Source organism: Oreochromis niloticus, linkage group LG22 (genome assembly GCF_001858045.2).
Source record: "Oreochromis niloticus isolate F11D_XX linkage group LG22, O_niloticus_UMD_NMBU, whole genome shotgun sequence".
NCBI lineage: Eukaryota > Metazoa > Chordata > Actinopteri > Cichliformes > Cichlidae > Oreochromis > Oreochromis niloticus.
Genome location: NC_031985.2, coordinates 1,982,200 through 1,996,469, shown reverse-complemented (window position 1 = coordinate 1,996,469; position 14,270 = coordinate 1,982,200). Strand labels below are relative to the sequence as shown.

The 14,270-nt window shown below is 45.1% G+C and overlaps 1 protein-coding gene across 2 annotated transcripts in view; it reads left to right on the top strand.

The window, feature by feature from the left end:
• LOC100704734 (glutamate receptor ionotropic, kainate 5) overlaps positions 1 to 14,270 on the top strand; it is a 218,909-nt gene that overhangs the window by 14,403 nt on the left and 190,236 nt on the right. For both annotated transcript variants that reach the window (XR_003215784.1, XM_019350475.2), the window contains exon 2: positions 4,380 to 6,066. The gene's annotated coding sequence lies outside the window, so the exon portion shown is untranslated. The remainder of the gene's footprint in view (positions 1 to 4,379; positions 6,067 to 14,270) is intronic.

Genomic DNA, 14,270 nt, shown 5'->3' with positions numbered 1-14,270 from the left:
TGGTTTGCTTCATACTCAGCGTATTGTCACACAGCTACAGTCCGACATCACGTTTCCATTCGAGGGATTCCTACAGCTAACTTTCATGTGCATGACCTAAGTGTACCCTTCCCGTTGTGAATCGCCTACAGCTGAATATCCTCTCGTAGTTTGTGACCTTGCTCTTTGTTGGGTACTTCAGACTGGTTGTCAGGCTAGAATGAACGACTGCCTCTGTGTTTAGGAAACAGCTCAACGTCTGTAACTCACCTGTAAGACTAACCACACCTGTCAGAGCTTTGTGGGGATCGTACTCGCGGTTACTAAATCGGGTCCCTGGTGTTAATATTGATTGACTGTTGTGTAATGAAAATCAAACCTGTGTAAAAAGAGTAAAAGACCCATTTATGATTTCCCACTTGTGACAGACTTCATGGCTCTGGAGGTGGAGGTGGAGCAGGTCACCTGCTAATCAGAGGGTTGGTGCTCCAGTCTGCATGCCAGTGTCATCCTTACTGAAGCTGAGCTGCTCCTGGTCTGGTTTTCAGAGTGTAAATCTTAGAAATCACTTATGTGGAAAAAATCAGCTGTTCGACCGAGTGAATGAGACATGAACCGGTCCGTGTGTCTCTGTGTTCACTGCAGTGTGTGTGATTTAGCACTGACTGAGAATTATGGTTGTGACTGCAGAACATCCTCTTTGAATTCTTTATGACGTATGTACGTCTGAAGGCTGTTATAGGTCTGCAGGTTCGGGCACTCTGTGAAGAAGTGAAATAAACGAGTAACAAAAAAACGAAAGCTAGCTCTGTTAGTGACGCCTACCATCCTCCTGATGGTGGTCATATCCTCTCCCACTGCCAGCTGCTGTTTATGAAACACGCTCAGGAACCCTCTGAACATCGATCGTGATACTGCTGCCCAGGCCGTTGCAGCCAGAGATGCATTTTTACTTGAACGTATTGTGTTAACACGCTGAGTAAAAATCAGCCCCCCCCCAAAAGAGCACCACACGGTGTAGCCCTCACAGCTGCACCTCTGAGGATGCTGTTGTTTTACTAATGTCATGGCAACAATCATATTTATAGAACCATGAAAGCGATCCTCCTTCAGCACACTAGCGCACTGTACAGCCTGTCAGAGGGGGTCTAATGGATGGATGTAATGGAGCCCAGCAGGGATCCGTGGTGCTCTCTGCCTCTACACATGAAGAGCAGTCAAGTAGTTAAGAGCTGAAGTCACCAGAACCTCCAGGCTTCCTCTTCACCTGCCTGAATTTCAAGTACGACAACTAAAAGAAAAGTTTGAGCTAAACGGCTGCTAGTATCTAAACACAGTTACCTTTATGTCCTGAGGCCAGATTTTCCCTTTGAGTCGGTCACACACATAACACATTTCAAATTAAACATGCACAACAAAACCTCCAAGTGTGTTCAGGGCTGCATGAACCCTCAAGCTGGTTATAAGAGCGCAGCCACAGCGAGCATGTTTGTGTATCTCCAGCATTCAGCCTGCTGTTGGAGCCACATTTCCACTACAGCTGGAGACCAGATCATGTTCTGATGCACGGACCTATAAGAAGTCCTCTCTGGGTGCCTCCCACAGTCCAAGGACATGTGTGTAAGGTTAACTGATGATTCTAAATCGTCAGTTGGTGTGATTGTGAGCAGGAATGGATGTGTGTGAGACACTGGTGACCTGTTCAGGGTGTTCCCGTCATCGATGAGTGGAATGGACAGAAACTACACTGACGCGTCATGCATCAATGCCTTCTGTGTAAAATGCTGGAGAAACATGGAAAAACTACTCTGCATTTATTCTTTTACACAGTTTGGTGCTTAAATTATATTTTTACCATGTCCTGAAGATTATAAGAGAGACATTATAACCCCCAAACATACAAATATGAAAAGGTTTAATACCAGAGGTGGTGTTTTTCTTTCCCATATTGCTCCTGCCTCGGCAGAGTAAAGTTTTCAAGGTGGAAAAAAAGTGTTGAAAGTTTGCTCCATTAGTTTTATCTTTAAGAAATAAAAAAACATTAAGTTTGACGTCAAAGACTCTTCAGATAAAGTGGCTTCTGAAACATTTTCCCTCACAGACTGGATGCTTTTTGTGCCTGCTGTTACCTCGAGCTGATTCCGACCCTGAAACACAAATTCTTCCTTCAGCTAAAAAGATTGTGAAAAGCTTCGTCCTTTCTCTCGCTCAGTAGAATCAAAGACGAACACTTGGCCAAAAAGAAAATACCAGAAAAAAGAAAAACGTGTTATCAGCTCAGTGCAGAAGGCCTAAACAAACCTCTGTGGTTGTCACCTGAACTTCCCGCGCTCGCATACACACCGTGCTGCCGGCTGTTTCAGTGTCAGAGCTGCTGTGAGCGTTCAGGATATTTATGAGCTGCTGTCTTTACGATGGTGATGTCAGACATGGCGGCTGATCCTGCTGTTTGAAGGGTGTCTACTGCAGTTGTGAAGGAATCCAGTTCTGGTGTTGTAGTCTCATAGCTGTGAAATGATGGTCTGTAAGAATATGACCTAACGGCTGATCCTGCTTCAAACAGCAGGATCAGCCGCCATGTCTGACATCACCAGAAGGTCCTGGGTTTGAATCCACCCTCCCTGTGTGGGTTCTGGTCCTGGATCTTTGAGCTTCTGTAGGTCTTTGACCTCCATCATTATTTAAGACCTTGAGGTTTCAGTTTGTTTGACCTCGCTTGCTGTTTTTCTCTGTTGTTACTTCCTGCTTTATTTTGGTACTCTTTCTCTACTTCCCCTTGACCTTTTTGTCTTGTTGGTTTGATTCTGTCCACCTGTGCCACGTTTCTCTGGCTGTCTTCTCTCCTCGAGTGTCCATAAATCCTCGGTCAGTTAATCTTCATCATGGCCTCCTGCTCCTGTTCCAGTATTTTGGATTCTGGTACCCTTACTCAGTTTGGACTGCTAATGGACATTTTTCACCAGCTTCCAATTAAAGTTGTGTTTTCAGTTTATCCACATGCCTGCTTGTTAGATTAACTGCTGATTTAAACTGACTGTAGATGTTAGCGTGAACGTGAGCGTGGATAGCTGGATGAGACTGGTGACCTCTTACTCTGAGAAAGCTGGGAAAGGCTCCAACCCCCCCCTCCACATGCCGTAACGCTCAGCTGGATAAGCAGTGAAAAAATACACAGGCTTGTGGATTTACTGAGCTAAAGAACTGATTCTGGTGCTAAAATCAGATTTATAAGTGTATCCCAGGTGTGTCACACCAGCCTGAGGCTGTTTGTTTGCAGCGTTGTCCAAGCTGATGCTGCTCGGTGGCTACGCTTAGTGGCCTTGTACTTGTTCTTTACATTAGGCATCAGGAAAGTTTCAGCCATATTTCCAAAAGGCAATGACACAGTGACAGAATCCATTCTGCATCTGGAGCCAGCACAAAAGACACAGTGAGATAACAACATCATTACAAGAGCAGCTGTCCAGTTCTCCAACACACAGACTCACTGGCTGTATGCCATCACACCCCTCCCATTAAGTGTTGTTTTCACCACAGGGGGCGCTGTTTTAAGAGAAGTGAATATTCAGCACTGATGGTGGAGACCAAAGCAGAGCTAAAGAGGCTGAATTCTGAACTGATCTTCATCGGTTGGATGTAAACATCACTGCAAATAAATCCTGTGGTCGTGAGTCAAAAACATTCACAGCATGTGCCAAACACTGCACGTTAACATCGTTTCCTCGTTATGACCATGAAGTGTTTTCCACCGTGGCACTTTCATAATCTTTTCCTTTGGCAAACGAATGTAAGTTGTTCAGGTTTGTTAAAGACAAGTGTGTGTTTCTTCAGCTTTGACTCCCCACATGTCCCAGTGCTGGATGGCAGTCGTGGGTAAATAGGAGTTCTGTAACACCTGGGAGCCAAGATCCAAGGCGCCCCTGGTGGTCAGTTAGAAAACAAATGCATGTCTGTGCATCAAGAAACTTTGGTGCCAAAGCTGAACCAAACCCGACTGACGGACTCGACATGTGACACGTTCCAGTTAAACCTCCTTGGTGACAGTGTGGTATATGCATCCTTCACCATAGGGCTCCTTAGTTCTTTCTTAAGACTAATATAACTGAGTACATAACACAGCTGAACGAGACCACAGTTTTTAGAAAACACAGACTGACGCATTTGTCTCTGTCATAATACCATCTTCACTTAATTACAATCTGTGAGGCTTTTCACCAAAGCAGATGTGATAAAGAGGAAAACTTGGGTTTTATATTAAATCTCCTTCAGATCTCCAGTGAAGCTCATATTAAATCTGAAACGCTCTAAAACTGGAGTCTGTGTTTTTTCCATTTGGAAAGATTTAAACTGCATTAATACATATCTGCTGAAACCAAACGTTGTTTTTCTTTTCGCTGCAGATATCATCAGAATCTCCTCGACCTCATCGAATTCATCGTTACGAAGAAAGCCGCAGGCCTGAGCCTTCCGGGCGACTTTACTGACCTGCCCGCTAATCAGCAGCCCCCGCCGGAGGCCTGCCGACCCTCTGCCAATCAAAGACTCCGATCCTGCTGCTGCTCTGAGGAGACCAAAGACAGAAGACGACTGATCTGGATGCACTTTGTTTCTGTCATTTCCTGTTTCCACACTGACGCCAATCTGCAGCCCAGACACGGTGGATGTAAAAAAAAACCCGCTGCTCTTTTCTCAACACAATTCTTCGCGATGTCACCTCGCAGGAGGTGACGTGTGGCTCCTCCTAACATGTAGCCAGGACGACCTGAAGAGCCCTCCCGCAAACTTTCCTTCAAACAGGCCAATCGCTGCCGGATGAGCGAACGCGCACTCCCAGAACTACCACAAAACACAAGCAAAGAGCGAGGGTTCATAGAGTGCTACCGGCTTATTATCAGCCACGGCACTTCCTATTTTCATCTTTAATCTTTGTATTCTGAGTAATCATCTTTTTAATTAATGGCGATGGCGGCATGAAATCTTCCCCGCCGCCCTCCTCCCCGCTCTCCTTTTCTGCCGGTGCCACCTGAAACCAATTAGCAACAGCAGATCTAGATGGGGATTAGACACGGGAGGAGCAGCCGCGATTAGACACAAACACAACGACAGAAGAAGAGAGCCTGAGAACAAAGCCGGAGCCAGACGGAGGCGGAGTTAGGGAGGAGCCCGCCGTCCATTTTGGGTAATCGATAGAAGGGAGGAGTAGATATGGATACGGCCGGATGGGGGAGGCAACAGCCAGGTGTGAGTCAGCAGGTAGAGTCGATTGTCAGTGCCCAGAGTCTTGACTGACAGGCACTCCGGCTGCCCGGGACTCTTTGTCATTCCCTGCACAGAGCGGGAGAGCACGAGGAGAGACTCCTGGCTCGTCTCCACAATCAGGGCCAATTAAGAGAATTTGATTATATGCCTTAATCTTGGCAGTCAGGTGGAAAAAGCAGACAGAAAGAGAAAGAGGAGGCAGAGCAGGTGCCACCGATACACACCATTATCTCTGTCCATCTCTAATTGAGTTTGTTGCTGCCCTCGCCGGGTGCTCGCCTCATCTCCTCTACAAACGAAATCTGTCTTCAAGCGTTTTTCTCAAGAGAAAAACTGGAAAGAGAACAGAGAAATAAAGGCAAGGCCCTCTGTTTCCTGCCTTAAATGCTCTTTCTTTACCTTCCCCAAACACGTTTCACTTGGATCTCCCTTCAGAGACATCCCCCTCTCCCTCACCTTTTCCAAGCGCCTTTTCATCCCACCTTCCAGACTCACAGTCCCAGTATGGACGTCCAGTCTCCCTGCAGTTTTCACAATCTCCATATCAAGAGTGAGATAAAAGTATTATAGAGGAGAGGGCAGAAAGCAGTGAGAGGCTGAATCTGCAGAGGACGGAGTACAGACTTTATTTCCTCCCATCAACCATCCCCAAAGCTTCACTTCCTCTTCTTAAACTCCCTCTTCTCCCCTGGAGCTTTTCCCAGCTGTCCTCTGTGGATCGTACTCTCTGCAGTGAGCGTCCGTCCCAGACTTTTCCCAGATTTAACCGACCTCCGTCATCCAAAGCAGTCCTTTGATATCGGCTCCTTGTGTCGTCATCTTCATTCTGTGAGTACTTCAGTTTTCCTGCCTCCTCTACCTCTCTCCTTCCTTAGTCCCTCCCATTTTTGTTCATAGATGATGTGAAGGATGAAAACAGGCAGTCACAGTATCACACAAAGGTTTGCTAGACTGAGGTTGGGTTTTTGTTGAGACTGTTGAAACAGGTTCTGGGGTCTTCTCCTGAACTCAGGGCTGTTTCTTTGGATTGGACATGTTGGACTTGAATGATGCTTCATATGTGCTCGTGTAAGCTCACAACCATCACACCCTCATCACACTCTCGTTACTGTCAGATATCACAAACATCAGGTCGAGGCACCTGCAGAGACGGTGCCGGCGTGTGTTCAGCTCCATCACAGCCGTGGTTGGTGAATCATTTTAGATGAACGGGTGCATTCATGTGACAAAATGAACATGCTAACGCTGCTAACACAGTATAAGAAAAAAAACCTGTCATTTTCACTTCACTGCACCAACAATATTCATTATTTACATCATTCATGACTCCACCTGGGCCTGTCAGGGTTCTCAGTGCTGACCTGGTGCTGCTCGCACCAATGATCGACATCTCTACGTAATATGGTGTTAGCATCAGCATGAAGCTGTATTATTGCCCTGTACAGCACAGCCGGCACAGCTCCTCTCTTTGAGGGACACCAGCAGGTGTGGCTGCCTGTTGGAAAACCTGTGATGAAGCTGTTTCTTGACAACACACCGCTGTGTGTCTGATTCTTTTCCCTGAGAGGGCGCTCTGACCAATCCTCTGCAAGATCAAATAGAAATCCACCCGTCTGCACTGTCAGTGATCGCTGCGCTGCAGGAAACCAATAATATAGCTGCCTGCTTAATCATACAAACAGACCATCCAAAAACACAAAACTCGAGGACTTTTATTAGTCTGTGTCTGTGCGATGCTCCAGTACGTCTATCGTCCTAGCACCACCATTCTTCAAACATGGTAGACTTTAAAAAGAATCCAGAAACCCATTAATGACCTAGCGGGGGTGATGTCCATCGTTTATTTACAGGATGTGGTTAAATGCTACGATGTTGTTGTGCTAGATTTCGTTGAAGACTCTTATTTTGAAGGGAACAGTTGACGGTGATATTCCTGGTGGCTCAACAGTGGATATAAACTTCCTGGACATTTGTTCAGTGAAGATCTTGTTTCTTTCCGCTTTGATCATTCTGTTGGTGGAGGTGAGAGCGCTGTGTCGGCTGCTGTGCTGCATGCAGAGACAAAGCATTTAGCTCAGGCGTGACCCTGTGGAAGCCGTGCAGGTTTGTGGCTTCCTGCCGTCATCTGAACCACTGCTGCACATGACTGCAAAGCAGCACACATTTTTACTCTTGGTGCTTTGAATCGATCAGGTCGCCTAGTATTTCCTGTGCTGCTTTAGTTATAGGCAAAACTTTAGAGGGATAAAAGTTTAATGATGCCAAAAATATGATAAAGTAGTAGCTACGCTTTTTTGCCCCTTTTATTGAATGGATTAGCCATCAAAGACAACAGATCTAGGATCAGATACAGCATGAATGGTAGAGACAGATCGAGGCTGGTTGCAAAGTGGCTTGCAGCGTCGCTGTGACGTGTACTAACTGGTTATCAGCTGAGCTGTCAGCTGATTTGAGCTGGCATTAAGAATAGTTGCCTGGATTTTACATCCAGTATCACTTATGTTTCCTGCTAATATGAGCTGAGACTCACGCTTGTTTTTGGAAATCTCCACTGTAAAACAGAAAGCTTCTAAAAGTCAGCCGTGGTGGGCTCCTGCAGGTCAGCGTGTTCTCCTCTTGCTGTGCAGAACTGGGTGTGAGCTATGCAGAGTTTGATGAGTACAGCAAGTAAAAGAAATACAGCTCTTCTTATGAGTGGATGAAATTGCTGGAAGGTGAGCGCTTTGGAAGGTTTTTGCTCTCATGTGTGTGCTGTCATCTCTGAACTACCAGCAGCTTTAAAGGTTACGGATGAAACAGAGAAAATATGAGAGCAAAGCTGGATTTACTCAGACACAGAGTTTAGACGCCTCTCAGCATACACATCGCCGGATTGTTGAACACACAGACACACACACACACACACACACACACACACACACACACACTTGTTGGTCCTGTGATAACACCATTATCTCTGCTTCTTGAAGGTGTACACAGAAATCCACCAATAAAGTACATTTAAGAGAAGACGTTGCCTGAACGTCGTCTCGAGTCTGGCAGTAATCTGGTGTCCAACAGAGACGCTAATGGCCAATTCTGCATCATTTTAATGTTAAAATGATCTCATCGTTTGTTAATCACAGCTGTGTGTTCCTGTTAGACGAGCCAAAACTTTCTATTCCCTCCATTTGACTCGAAAGTCCAAGGACGAGGCTCAGGACGAAGTGAAATTACAGGTGAAGCCACTTTGCTGGAAAATAGGCCATAATTATTACTGTGCAGCTTTGGTGTACATATTTAAACCACCACACCTCATCTCCAGACACAGATCCACTTCCTCTGGGAATTAAGTTATATCATCCTGTGTGTCTTCCCTCCTTCCTCCTCTCCTCATCTCTCTCGTCTCCTTCCGTCCTCCTCCTCCTCTCCCTTTCTGTCCATCTTTTCTAAATCTCTGTGCTGGATATAGCCTGCATCCTAAATGTGCCTCCCTCCTCCTCTTCTTCCTCTCCTCTGCATGTGTTGGACTGCGTCATCGTAGGCGTACAGCGGTCAGGCGCCGTGCTCCCTGCATTCAATCCTTCATCTTTTTACATGCGATAATAGTACACAAGACTCAGAAGTCATGGTCCCACGTAGGAAGAGCAGATCAATGAGTCTTTATTCAGCTGGTGAACCCCCGCCTGTGTGTGTGTGTGTGTGTGTGTGTGTGTGAGGCGCAGTGACGGGCTGAGAGTGTGTGATTTGAATTTTGATCTGAAATAATGGAGGAGAGGTGCGTTCTGAGATGAGCTGCACGACTTGATTGGCTGATTATGGAGGACTGCGTTTCCCGAACGCCACTCACAGCTTCTTCGTGTTTATCAGATTCTATTGGACAATTAACTCTGGCTGCTTTAGTTCAGAGGTGTGATAATAACCTGGACACCAGGGGTTTCTTATAAAGAGGTGTTTTTGGACCAAAACAAAAGAGTTTGATTAACGCAGTAAAGTCTTAACCTGTCAAAAAATAAGTTCTATTAATGAGAAAAAGACGTTACATCTGTGGTTCGATACATCTGTAGGTCTGGTGTGCTGTTTAAATGTGAAGGCAGCCCCTGAAAAACACGTGTGCATGGAACACATGTTGCTCTAAAGCCTGTTCATACCTTTCAGCACTGATGGAGCCTTTCCAGATGTGCCAGCTGCCAGGTCCACAGGCACTGATGCTTTCAGAATAAACATTATTCTGAAATTGTTCCAGTTTTGGTGAGCCTCTGCCTCTCAAAGATGCTTTCTTTACATCAATCATATGACCCCCTATGAGCGAGCACTTTGGCAACAGTGGGAAGGAAAAACTCCCACTCCGGTAGAACCAGACTCAGGGAGGGGCGGGGCCATCTGCTGTGACCGATAAGTATGATTGAGTGCAGAGAGGTCTATTAACACATAGTGAGTGAAGGAGAAACACCCAATGCATCATGGGAGTCATAGGAGCAACAAGCGAGCTAATGACCTCATTAGCTGCAAAATGAGACCTGCTGCTGCCATCGAACTCATATTTATCTGAAAATAGTGAAATTTCATGTTAAACAACTGATATGTTCTTTTTTGTGAATAAAATTGAGTTTATGACTGAGATTTTATTCACACAGAGTATTTCAGGTAAATCATGACCATCTTCTTAGTCCCACGTGAGTTAAATACCATGCTTCCAAGATCTCCCTCATTCTTTTAGACGCCTCCTTTTCTTTGTTCCCACCTGAAGAATAAAACACCAACAATAAAACAGAGATAATGTTTTTCCTTTCAGCCGGCTGAACTCACGACGGTGATTCAGGGCACTGGGTCATTGCGTACGTTACACCGTGGCCCAGAATAATACTTGTGTTAAATCTGTGCTGCAGAAAATGCCGCGGTCCCGGGCTTCTTAGTTTTTAGGATCACTGGTGTTTTGCTTAGAGCTGTTGTGTGTTACCATGGTCACAGTTTTCCTTTGGTGTTTATTTCCTGGGTTGTTGTGATATTTCATCTTCATTGTTCATCTCCCCGTCTGTCCCCGTGTTGTGTCTCTCTGGTCGGCCCTGTTGTGTCATGTCTCTGTGTTTCTTTGCCTTCTGCCTGTGTCAGGGTTGCATGTCTCGGTCTCATATTATGTGTCCTGTTTTATTTTGAAAGTCCCTCGCCTTGTGTGTTTCTGCTTCCAAGTCCTGCATTTGGGTCCTAACTCTGCTTCATGACAGAAAAACGTGTAGCTTGTTTTGTTAAATATATTTCAGCACTTTAAATGTGAATCCATTCACTTTCCAATTGTATGCATATGATTATGAAGATGAGATTATCAATAGGTCTGAAGTGAAAACGACTTCCTGCTAATATCTCCTGATGCACATGTACTCTGTAGAATGACGGGTGTGCCGTGTGGACTCGTATCAGGCCGTCGCTCTTATTCTTCTTGCTTTGGCTCTCAGAGTAAAGGACTGCAGCAGCAGCGCATGCAGGATCAAATGTTTTGTCTAAAGTGAAGTCAGAACATGTGAATCCAATTTATTGGCATCATTTCAGCTTTTCAAGTTTTCTAGTTTTACTGTTGTTGCCACAAATCTTTGTTTCTGTCCAAACAAAGATTTGTGGCAACAGACGAAGGCTGAATGGAACTGGAACAAACACACTAGCACTTAAACACAACATGATACCGATCACAAGGCGTAAACACGCCACGGCTCCACAATCTAAGGATTCATGTCTGCTGGCAAAGCCAAACCTCCACAGGACTGCAAAAGAGAAGACTTCAGCAAACAGTTATTATAAGTATTAATAATTACTCTGTGCAGTGCAGTTCACCTTAACTCACCTGGAGACTCGTCCACATGAGGACTCATAAACAGCTGAAGCTCTGCAGGAATATATTCAAACCAAATCTGGTTGAAATGGGGACGTTTCCTTCGCCTATTAAACTCGCTATCATGGAGCGACTTTGACTTGGAACGTCTCCGCCTTTAAACTCGGTCACATCCATCCCCACTTTATTAGATACCACAATCAGCCGAGGCTCCTAAAGAGCTTCTGTCTGGGAATGCTATTACCTGCAGTAAGTAATGGTGGAGGGAGATAACGATTATGGAGCCTCCATCATTTTTCCTCCTCTCCTTTCCCGCACATACCACAGGTGGAGAGAGCTCAGCGGATGGAAGCTTTAAGGGGGTCAGACCTCCTCCGTCACTGTCTGGGCTGCACGCAGTTGATAATTGAGGCAGCTGTATTGATATCCTGCTCCACCGCAATGAAGGAAAATCACCTCTATTTACCGTTAATGGCTTTGGGAGACGGACACCGTTAACGCCGAGCAGGAAGCAGAAGAGCTTCGGGGAGAGTTCATTGTAAAAATGAGCCTAAAAGCAAACAATGGAAACGCACATGAAAGGAGATAAAACAGCGCGTCTGAAAGTTGGTCGGCTAAAGCTGCTTTGCTCACTCGTCTCATCAGTGCAACTCCAGCTGAACTCGCTCGCTGCTGTCCACAGGAGGATCGCCTTTATTCTCCCGTGATGATGATGATGATGATGATCAAACTCTGCAGACTGCCATCGAACCTTCACTGAGTAACTTTTCTGAACTCATTTATTTGTGTGCCGTTCTTAATTTAACCCCGCTGCATTGAGCTGTTTGACACTTTCGGCTCTTTCTGCCGCCTCACATTGTCTCTCACTGGCTTAGATCTGCAGACGCTCTCAACATTTCAACTGGAAACTGTTTCCATTGTTTGCTCTGACAGCAGCTGTTCCTGCTGTCATACAGCTAATCACCAGGCTGACACGCGTGTGGCCTTTCTTACAGTTTCAAATTGGACTCAACTGAAATAATAACTCTTAAGTCATTCTGCAGATATATATATTTCATTTTTCATGGACACTGGACTTCTCTGAGAAGTACATTCAATATTCAAAACAAATCCATCTGTTCAGTAATTGATCCTGTAATTGTCCTGTAATTGATCCTGTAATTGTCCTGTAATTGATCATTTAGATTCCAGAGGTGGTGCCCACTGGTGGATTAACCGTCACAGAGACTGGGGTTGAGGTGGTGTCCTGTGAAAGCCTGGCCTGTTTCTGAATGTTCAGCTTTCCTGGATGTGTGATCAGAGAAAAGTTTGTCTTTTATGTTCATAAGACAAACTTCATAAGGGAATAATTTTGTCCTGGGTTTACGTCAGACCTTATACCTGATGATAATTTCTCCCTTGGTAATAAACACACATTTATTATTGGCATGACAAACATTTTGTCCTTCCACACCGAATACTTGGTTATTGATTTAGTTATTAATATGTCACTTTTAGCCAACGAGCTCTTCTGTTCTTGATGAAATTCACAACATTTGAGAAACCAGAAGAATGAAGGTGGGGATGATGGAGGCTGACGTAGATGACAGTAACCAGCGGTGTAACTGCTGTGTGAAATATTGCGGTGGGCTGCGTGGGGCCTGTGGATTGCTGTAATGACGTTACAGAGACGTTTGATGTTGTGCTCCTGGGTCGATGTTTTAAAAAGGTCAGCTTCATAGCTCGTGCCAGGAAAGAGAAGAGATCAGATCTGACGTGGATGTGGATTTATGTTTTGCTGTGAAAGTGTAATGTCTCAGTTATGACCAGGGTTGAATTATTCATAGAGATTCATATAAATGTGAAGGGGCTGTAATGTTTGTTGTCTCCTGTTGGAAGGAGACGTACGCTGACTGATCGCTTCAGTGGAGCTGAAGCGGTGAAGCTGCAGGAGGATGCCGTGGATCCCTCTGTGCTCACCGACCAACGTCTGCATTCAGCTTTCCTCTTTCATTATCATTATTATTATTATTTCTGCATTAGTGTAATTGTGCACTGCCGTCCTTCAGTTCCTTCCAGAGAAAAGCACCTTTTAATGGGGCTATTGGTTTTCACCCAGGCTAACCTTGGCATTTATGTACTACAGCTTTACTTCTTCATTTTCACTGCAGGCTTTATTTAGTAAAGATGTTCTGTCAACTTTTATGCGCAGCTTACACATCAGCAGTCATTAAATCTGTAGCTTCAATGTAAAATCTATAATGTTTGCATACCATTTTTTAAATTCAGTGCATTTTTCATCTGCAGCTGTGCCCTCTGTGCAGAACAGCAGATCCAAGTACTCACCCACACTGGTTCTCACTAGCAGTCCTTGCTACCTATAAGCAGTACCCAGGGCCACTGCAGTACCTGGTAGTATCTGTCAGGACCTGCTGGTCTCAGCAGACTGTACAGCAGCTGTTGTCACCAGTTTTATGCTGAAGCCATAACCTCGAGTCACAAGAACCAGGTTTCCATTATTAAAGCCGTATATATGAGCAGTTACTATATTAGTGCTATAGGTACTACTAGCCTAATCAGAACTGTAGTAAAAACTAAACTAGTGGTATTTCTTGGTCTGTTGTTGGTGTGTTTTTGCTGGTTGTCCCAGAGTAGTCATGTGACACTGACCAGCAGCTGGTCTCCAGCAGTAATCCTCCCAAACCAACACAGTGACTGGTTACCATCAGTGCAAACACGTAGTGGTGGTCCAAGTGGTCCCAGTACCATGCAGTACAGCAGTCCCCAGCAGGCAACATTAATCCCCACTGGACCTGTTTGTCATGACAGACACCTGGTGGTAAAGATGTCTTGAGTTATCATTGAGCTTCTGGCCATAACAGCAACATTATCATCGGACGGTCTTTAACTTATTTGTTGTATTTATCCCCGACACCTTAAAGGCCGCTCTGTGAAAACCGGTTAGGGACCGCTGCTCTATCTGATAATGAAGCTACCTCAGGTGCGGTCAGGCAGGTATACCAGGATGGGTTTAGAACACATTTTATGTAATTATAACAATATCACCTGGTTACATTAGCCTGAAATGATTTAGTATAGTTTTTAATAACTGTGTAAGAAAGAAGAACACTCAGTCCCACATGTTGTCCACGTCTCCAGCTGACACAGCCGGCGGGCTGGTAGGAGGACGTTAGTTGGTTTTCATTGTAAATGACATTGTAAATACTTCAGATTCTTAATCGTTTCCTGA